At 46.7% G+C, this 8,420-nt stretch overlaps 1 protein-coding gene across 6 annotated transcripts in view; it reads left to right on the plus strand.

Annotated features, from left to right (window-relative positions):
* Nucleotides 1–194: 194 nt before the first annotated feature.
* Nucleotides 195–8,420, plus strand: part of PGAP2 (post-GPI attachment to proteins 2) — a 19,206-nt gene continuing 10,980 nt past the window's right edge. For 2 of the 6 annotated variants that reach the window (XM_006761048.2, XM_015562194.1), the window contains exon 1: nucleotides 5,774–5,861. The gene's annotated coding sequence lies outside the window, so the exon portion shown is untranslated. Of the gene's footprint in view, nucleotides 405–3,781; nucleotides 3,946–5,457; nucleotides 5,479–5,773; nucleotides 5,862–6,269; nucleotides 6,294–8,420 lie in introns of those variants that run through there. The other 4 variants (XM_015562192.1, XM_006761047.2, XM_006761051.2 and 1 more) reach the window with 4 other exon arrangements.

The raw sequence follows: 8,420 nt of genomic DNA on the forward strand, positions 1-8,420 counted from the left end.
CGCTCCGGGCGCTCCGTCCTCGCTGCCTGCGCATTGGCAGCCGCCGACGCCACTCGAGGCCCACCCTATGACTCATTGGGCAACCAGGCTTTTGAAACTGAACGTGGGGGCGGTCTTCGGGAGAAGGGGCGAGGAGGAAGAGGAGGGACTTAGGGGATGAGGGGGAGGAAAGGGAAGGGATGGTGGGCGGGACTTGGAGTCCCGCCTCTCGCCGCCGCGGTTGGCTGGAAGGGAGCCGTGATGTCACACAGGGCCCCTCGAAGTGGGCTGGTGAGTGGCTACATTGGACGGGGTGTGGGAGAAGAATGGTGACGTCATACAGAGGCTCCGCCCACTTCCTGAGAGCGGAAAGACCCGGCTGCTGAAGCTCGGGCCAATCAGAGGGAAGGCTACTGGATGGTATGGTAACTCTTCTACCCTCACCTTACCCCAGTCCGTGGGCGGTGAAGGGAAGGCTTCCCCTTGGTACCGCCCCTCGCTTCTTGGCCCAACCACGTGCGGAGCTAGAGGACCCCCCGGGGAGGTCTGACTGTCCGTGTAGCTTGTCTGCAGCTGCTGGGAGGCCTCAAAATCTGGCCTCCTGGTCTCCTGACCCCGGGCAGCCCCAGGACAACCTTTCTTTGCCTCTCTGAATCCCTAGAATAGACATGAGCTCAGAGATGCCCTAGGGACTGGCTCAGAATAGGACTTCTTTTCCATTTGTCCTTTAGGAACCCCCAGTTATTCCTAAAGGTCTGGTTCAAATGTTCCCGCCTTCTCTGGGATACATTTGCTGATCTGTCAGAAAGTTGGGTTAACGTTAGGGCAGGCCTCTGCCACATTGTATCCTATTACATCCCTGTCCTATGTGCCTGGGCTTTTGGAGGGCAGAGCTGCGTTTTCTTCATCTTGGTGTTAAAAAACAAAATTCAACTGAGTAAATCTGAAAATCTAAGTGACTTTATAAAGCGATTCATGAATTGGGCAGCATCCCTCTAGCAACTGGAAGGGCTCTCTGAGGGGTTGTACAAAATGGAAGGATTTTATAGGAAAAAGGGCGAGTAAAGGAAGCTATTAGCAAAAGACATCTTTTCTTTGGGGGAGGAGAAGAGGAAGGTTTTTTTATTATGTAACTGTTTCTTTCTATAGAGGATGGACAGGGCCTATGTGACAGATTTCCTTACTAGTGCTTGACCAGAAAGTTTCATACTGGTTGATTAAGATTATGTTTCCGGGAGAGGTTGAATGTACAAGTAGATCAGGTATTAAATCTAGGTTTGGTATAGGCTTTAGGCTGAGTGATGCCATTTTGGGCCTATGCTTTTTTTCTCTTTAAAATTGGTATTCCTTCCCCCAGGCCTAGCTGGGAGCAGAAGCCTGACATTACAAAGGGAGGGTTGTACATGTTCTACAAACTAGATCTCATGACTGAGAGCCCCAAACAGAATAGGGGTTGCTCAGAAAGCCTCTTAGGATTACCACTCCACCACCATCTCTTCCTGGGGCATCAATGCAAAATTGATTTGAAATGGGCTGTGCCCAAAAGTAAAACAATGGAACTTGCAAAGGACTGGACTGGGCACATGTTTGGCTCTTAGAAGCACTAAGTAAATGTTTATTTCCTTCCTCTTTTCCTATAACTTGATAGTGAAGGGTGATGCTTGTAAATAGCATATAATTAGGTTTTTAACTGGAGCATTTAGTTCTTTGCAGTTAATTTATTGGTAAATTCAGTAATTTTATCTAATAGTTTATACTTTCTACTTATCCTTCCTGTTCTGTTTCTGTCTCTCCTTTACTAGTATTCTTTTATTTTTTTTGTAGTAATAACTGCCATTTATTGAGGCCCAGCTCTTTGCCAGATCTTTTTAAAAATTGAGATATAATTCACACAAGAAATTATGTAATTCATATATGATTCAAACTTACCCATTTAAAGTGTACTACAATCCAGAGGTTTTTGGTATATTCATAAGGTTGTGCAACCATCACCACTATCTAATTCCAGAACATTCTCATAACCCCAACTAGAAACCCATGCTCTGGCCTGGTAGCTCAGTTGGTTAGAGCATTGTCCAAATATGCTAGAGTTTTCGGTTCTGTCCCTGATCAGGGTGCATACAAAAATCAATCAATGGCTGAAACCGGTTTGGCTCAGTGGATAGAGCGTCGGCCTGCGGACTGAAGGGTCCCGGGTTCGATTCCGGTCAAGCGAATTGCATTCAATCAATGAATGCATAAATAAGTGGAACAACAAATCAATATTTCTCTCTCCCTTCCTCTCTAAAAACCAGATCAATTCGCAGTCATTCTCTCTTTAATTCTCACCAGAGGATATTTTTCCATTGATTTTTAGAGAGAGAGGGAAAGACAGAGAGAAATATTGATGTGAGAGAAACACATCCATTGGTTGCCTTTTGCACACTCCCCAAGCAGGGCCTGGGCTGAGGAGGAGCCTGAACCGAGCTACATGTCCTTGACCAGAATCCAACCTTGGACCCTTGGGTCTGCAGGCCAACTGCTCTTATCCACTGAACACGACCTAGGGCAGCAGTCATTCTCCATCTCTCCCTCCCCCAGCCCCTGGCAACTACTAATCTACTTTGTTTCAATGAATTTGCCTGTTCTGGACATTTCATATAAATGGAGTTATAAAATATGGCCTTTGTGTCTGACTTCTTTTACTAGCAAAATGTGTGTTTTTTTTAAAAATATATTTTATTAATTTTTTACAGAGAGGAAGGGAGAGAAATAGAGAGTTAGAAACATCGATGAGAGAGAAACATCGATCAGCTGCCTCCTGCACATCTCCTACTGGGGATATGCCCGCAACCAAGGTACATGCCCCTGACCGGAATCGAACCTGGGACCTTTCAGTCCACAGGCCGACGCTCCATCCACTGAGCCAAACCGGTTTCGGCTAGCAAAATGTGTTTAAGGTTAATATGTGTTGTAGCATGGATCAGTGTTTCATTTCTTTTCAGGATCAAATAATATTCCATTTTATAGATATATTTTGTTTATACATTCATGAGTTGAATGACTTTTGAGTTGTTTCCATTTTGTAGCTACTAAGAATGATACTGCTATGAACATTCATGTACAAGTCATTTATGGACATATGTTTTCAATTCTTTTGTATTTATACTTTTATACCTTGGAGTAAATTGTAGGGTCATATGGTAACTATGTTTAACATTTTGAGGAACTGTCAAACTGTTTTACAAAGTGACTATACCATTTTACCTTCCCACCAGCATTATATGAGGGTTCCAATTTTTCCACATCATTTCCAACACTTTTTTAAAAAAAAATTATAGCCCTAGCCAGTTTGGCTCAGTGGATAGAGCGTTGGCCTGTGGACTGAAGGGTCCTGGGTTCGATTCTGGTCAAGGGCACATGCCTGGGTTGCGGGGCTCAATCCCCGATGGGGGGCATACAGGAGGCAGCCAATCGATGATTCTCTCTCATCATTGTTGTTTCTATCTCTCTCTTCCTCTCCATTTCTGAATTCAATAAAAAAAATTTTTTTAAAAATTATCACTATCCTTGGGGGTGTGAAATATCATCTCATGGTCCTTTTCATGTACATTTCCCTAATAACTAATGATGATGACTATCATTTTATGTGTTTGTTGGCCATTAAAATCTCCTTTCCTGCATTCTTCCGGATTATTTTGTTTTTTCTCCTGTGCCAATTTAGAAATAAAATTATCTTTTTCTATTATTTTATCAGTCTCCTAGAAATTACCACATGAATTTCTAAATTACCAAAGTGTCATGCTAATCACTACCTTTACAGGAAGAGTAGAGTTTGCTGAGATGGAGGAAAAGAAGCATTCCAAGCCAGATGAACAGGGAGAATAAAGATGTGGGACCAGGAAAGAGCTCAAGACAGGGAACAAGGGCCAGAAGCAGGCATCTGTAGGTTGGAGCTAAACAAAGAGGATGACCCGAAGCCCAAAGGTAGAAAACCTAAATCCAGTTTTTGAAACTAAATGGAAGTGGTCTTTTAGTAAACTTTTATTAATCGTTCACTCGCCCTGGGACCTTAAAGGAGAAGGTGGGAAGAATTCAAAGTCAAGAAAAGTAGTTTTGAGAAAAAGACATCTTTCCTCCAGGAGTGGGGCCGAGATATCTCTGGGTTCCCCACCATTGGCCAACCCAGGGCTTGCCACAGAGCAGGCCTAGGCTGAGTGAATGAACAAGAGTGAGTGCATGAAATAAGCTCTGACAAGTTAATAAAAATTGGGGGCTCTGTTTCCCCATTTGCAAAGTGGTGACTTTTTTTCTTTTTACTGCAATACCGGACCGATGCACCAAGATGGATGGAGCAAGCTCCTATTCCATTTTCCTGCTCCAAAAACCCATGTAATATATTGTCCTTGAGTAGAGGACATGTCAGATAGTAAACTGATAAGAACAGATACTATACTTGATCTTAGCCAAAAGGCTGAAAAGTGATGCAAAGTGATCTTGCTACCTTGTAGGATATAGTAATTAAAGGATCTCATGTGCCAGTCTAAAATCCTGGCTCAGACATTTACTAGCTGTGTGAGTAGGTAACTTTACCTTCTGTTTTCCATGGATAGAATGAGTATATTAATAGTATCTATCTCATAGAGTTTTTAATGAGGATTAAATATGATAACATAAAAAGCAGAAAAGTGCCTGGGACACAGGGGACTCAAAGTGTGCTAATTATTACTGTGGGGATTAAATGGGGGGAAATGGGGCCCTGGCCGATTGCTCAGTTGGTTAGGGTGTCATCCAGATACATCAATGTCGTGGGTTAAAACCAGTCAGGGCACACACATACAAGAAGAAGCAATCAATGAATGTATAAATAAGTGGAACAACAAAACTGGATGTATCTCTCTTTCTAAAATCAATTTTTAAAAATTAATGAGTGGGGGAAAATGTGATGGTGGTGTGTAGCTTAGAGGTTCTCCAACCCCTGTCCGTGTTCTGACAAAACAGGCATTGCACTTACAGGAAGGATTACTGGTCCCTTCATCCTTTTCCCTACTAGGGTAGGATGATATTTGCAAAGGGAGCCAAGAGGCTCCCTCAAGTTTCTTTATGGGTCAGTCAGCGTGGGGAGGGAACGCTTGGGGCTGGCCGGTATCTGGTGATCAGCCCTTTCATCGTGGGGAGAAACCAGGTCTGGGGCTGGAGAGCCTCTGGGCTCTGTCTGACAGGGCAGGGCGCCCTCTCCTGATCAAAGGCGGGAATAGCTCTGACCCAGAGTCTCTGGGGAGGGCCTCACTGGATTTCATTACTTGTCAGGTGCCCTTCTCTTTGCTGAAATTCCCCAAATCGGCTCTGGGTAACAAAGTTTGGGGCCAAGGATGGGACAAAACTGGTTTAATGTTTTAGAGGGGTGAGGCTAGATAATTCGGCTGAGAAGGAGAGACTGGGGTCAAGAAATGAGAGAATTCGGGGCTTTGCTTAATTAATCTTCTGTTCTTTCAACAGGTGATGGAACGCAGCGGAGAGGTAAGGTAATGAGGCGGCTTATCCAACGGGTCAAACCCGTTGTACAGGGCTCTTCCGGTTGTCCCCACGCATCCGGAATTAGTGGAACAGATGAGGGCTAGAGAGGCTTGGCTTGAGGGGACACCGGATTAAGGAGAAGAGCCCAGGACCTGGGTCTGCAGAAGCGGGGAGGAGCCAGCAGCAGATCTGGGCGCAGTTTCCTTCCCAAGTTCCGCCCCAAGCGCGCCGTCCCCGCCCCCGCCGAAGAACGAAAGGACAGTTGAAGTACTGAGGAAGAAATTACTAAGAACCCGCCTCCCAGCCGGGCCTGGGCTACCCTCCGGGTCCCCAGACCCTCGGCTCCTGGCCTGCGCTAGCGCGGTCTGCTCGCAACCGCAGCCTTGGTGAGTATGGGAATGGGTGTGCTGGACCGCTGGGCAGCCCCAGTTGGGGGAGCTGGGCCACGTGGTCCAGCCTCCGCAGGGCCCGTCCCTAACTCGGAGTCCTGGTCCCTACCTAGGAACTGCTGCTGTCGTACCTTGCTGAACTGACCCCTTTCCCCCATCTGGGGCTGGGTGTGCAGAGGCTGAGCTCTCCCTTCTTAACTCCGCATTCCTCCATAGGTGCCTGGAAATGCTTGTGTTGCGATCTAGCCGGTTGCTCAGTGGTTAGAGCATGGGCCCGCGGACTGAAAGGCCTGGGTTAGATTCCGGGGGGCTGGTCAAGGGCAAGGGCACTACCACAGTTGCAGGTTCTATCCCTGGCCCCCATGCAGGAGGCAACCTCTCATTGATTTTTTTTTTCTTTTTAAGAATCAGTGGAAAAAATATCCTCAAGTGAGGATTCACACACACACAAAAAAATACACAAAACAAGCAAGTGTTGGATAGGGGGAGGGCTTGGAATCCAATATATTAGTTTCAAATCTCAGCTGACATTTATTAGCATGTGCTCTTGAGCAAATGTTTTAGCCTCCCTGAGCCTTTCCTCTTCTGTAAAATGGAAATAAATATTGGCCATAGTGCCTACCTCATAGAATTATAGTGAGGATTAAAAGAAACTATATGTAGTGCCTAGGTTCAGAAGGCATCTAGTAACTGTGGATTAGGACTGGAAGCTGAGATGTTTAGAGACCCTTGAGATGAGGTAGGGGTACTCCTACGAAAGCTGTTTTCAACTAAGTAATACCTACAAGGAAGTTAGAGCTAACTGGGGCTGAACAGCTGACCTTCAGGTAGTGAGCTTCCTGTTCTGGAGGAGTTGAATGTCCAAGTTGGAATGGTCTTATCTAAAACACATGATCCCCATGTTGAACAATTGTGGAAATAGGCCCAGAATGCTTAGGTGACGTGCCCAAGGTCACACAGCTAAGAAGGAGGCCATGCATATCTTGAAGATGTGGAACAGCCTGTTTTTACAACTTCCTTATCACCCCCTGCTTTGAGCAGTAACTTTCATAACTTTTCATTCCTTGAGAATCTGGTGTTCAGTTTGGGGACCCCATGGTTCCTGAGGGATCTGTAGCAACTGGCTTCAGGAAGGGATTTTAGGAGGGACTACTGCTATAAGCACAGAATCTGAATTTGGTCTGGGAGGGGAAGGTGTTCCCTCCTCAGAGCCTTGAGAGACTCATCCATTTGGATGATCCAAGGAATTTGTTTGATTGGAGAGGCTCACCAGAGCCACTTCCTACTCGCCTGAGAGACCGTGGGCCCCTAAAGGAAGAAAGGAGTTTGAGCCGAACCGGTTTGGCTCAGTGGATAGAGCATCAGCCTGCGGACGGAAGGGTCCCAGGTTCGATTCCGGCCAAGGGCATGTACTTTGGTTGCGGGCACATCCCCAGTAGGGGGCGTGCAGGAGGCAGCTGATTGATCTCATCGATGTTTCTAACTCTCTATCCCTCTCACTTCTTCTCTGTAAAAAATCAATAAAATATATTATAAAAGAAAAAAGAAAGAAAGAAAGGAGTTTGAGCAATTGGGATAGGCTGCCTGACAGGTCCTACCAGAGAGATGGGTGGAGAAGATTGATGACAATGTGGAGGCATATTTTCCTGGCTGGTTCCGGAAGGCCAGGAGGCCAGCCTATGGTAGTCAGGTTCTTCCGGAGGGTGGAACTAGAAGGGAGAGTCCTGTGGGTGGAGCCCGGAAGAGTTGGGACTTCATCTGGTGAGGCCCTTGAGTCCAGAAGAGTAAGTTATCTATGTATCTGGAACCAGCCCTAGTTTGGCAACAAGAAGCCTAAGTGGTGAGGATGGCTTTCCCTCCGGCTCAGCATATTGCTTTGAGGAAGGGCCTTCTCTCTGTGTCTTGGTTTCTCTGTCTTTCCAATGGGAACAGGGATGACTGACTCATCTATATAGGGTTTGGTTTTTACCTTTCTGCCCCGATTTCTGACCCAAGAGTTAGGGGGTCCATGAAGACCAAGAGTTGCAGTTTGTGACCCTGTGACCCTGAACAGGTTCCTGCTCCTTCTCTTGGCCTCAACTTCTCCTTCTCTACACAAGGGGTTCTGGGCTAGGATTGCTGCTGTATATTTGGCTATTATAGTTCCTGACCTTAGTTAATCTCAGCTGAGCGGGGAGTCACATTCCTCAGGAGCCCTTACCTTCTATCCAGAGGGGTGGACAGGCCCCTGGGCACTGGCAAGCCTCCAGAAGCTGACTAGGCAGCTTTCTTCAGTAAACAGCAAGCCCATGTCAGCACCAGGCCTGATTGTGCAAAGCCTTTCACTCTCAGAGCATGTGAGGCAGCAGGCGGGGACAAGCAGGGAGCCGAGGTTCTGTTGGTTTCCATGGAGTCCTTGCTGCTGTGGATTGTGGTGCAGGCACACAGGGCACACAGAGCCTGGGAAGGGACTAAGGGTGCAGTGGGATCCTGGGCCAGTAGGTAAAGCAGTGAGAGCTGATGGGAGGCCCTGAAGCATGAAAGCTCAAGGACTGTGGGGGGGGGGGGGGGGGGGGG

This window comes from Myotis davidii, unplaced genomic scaffold, assembly GCF_000327345.1.
Source record: "Myotis davidii unplaced genomic scaffold, ASM32734v1 scaffold1377, whole genome shotgun sequence".
NCBI lineage: Eukaryota > Metazoa > Chordata > Mammalia > Chiroptera > Vespertilionidae > Myotis > Myotis davidii.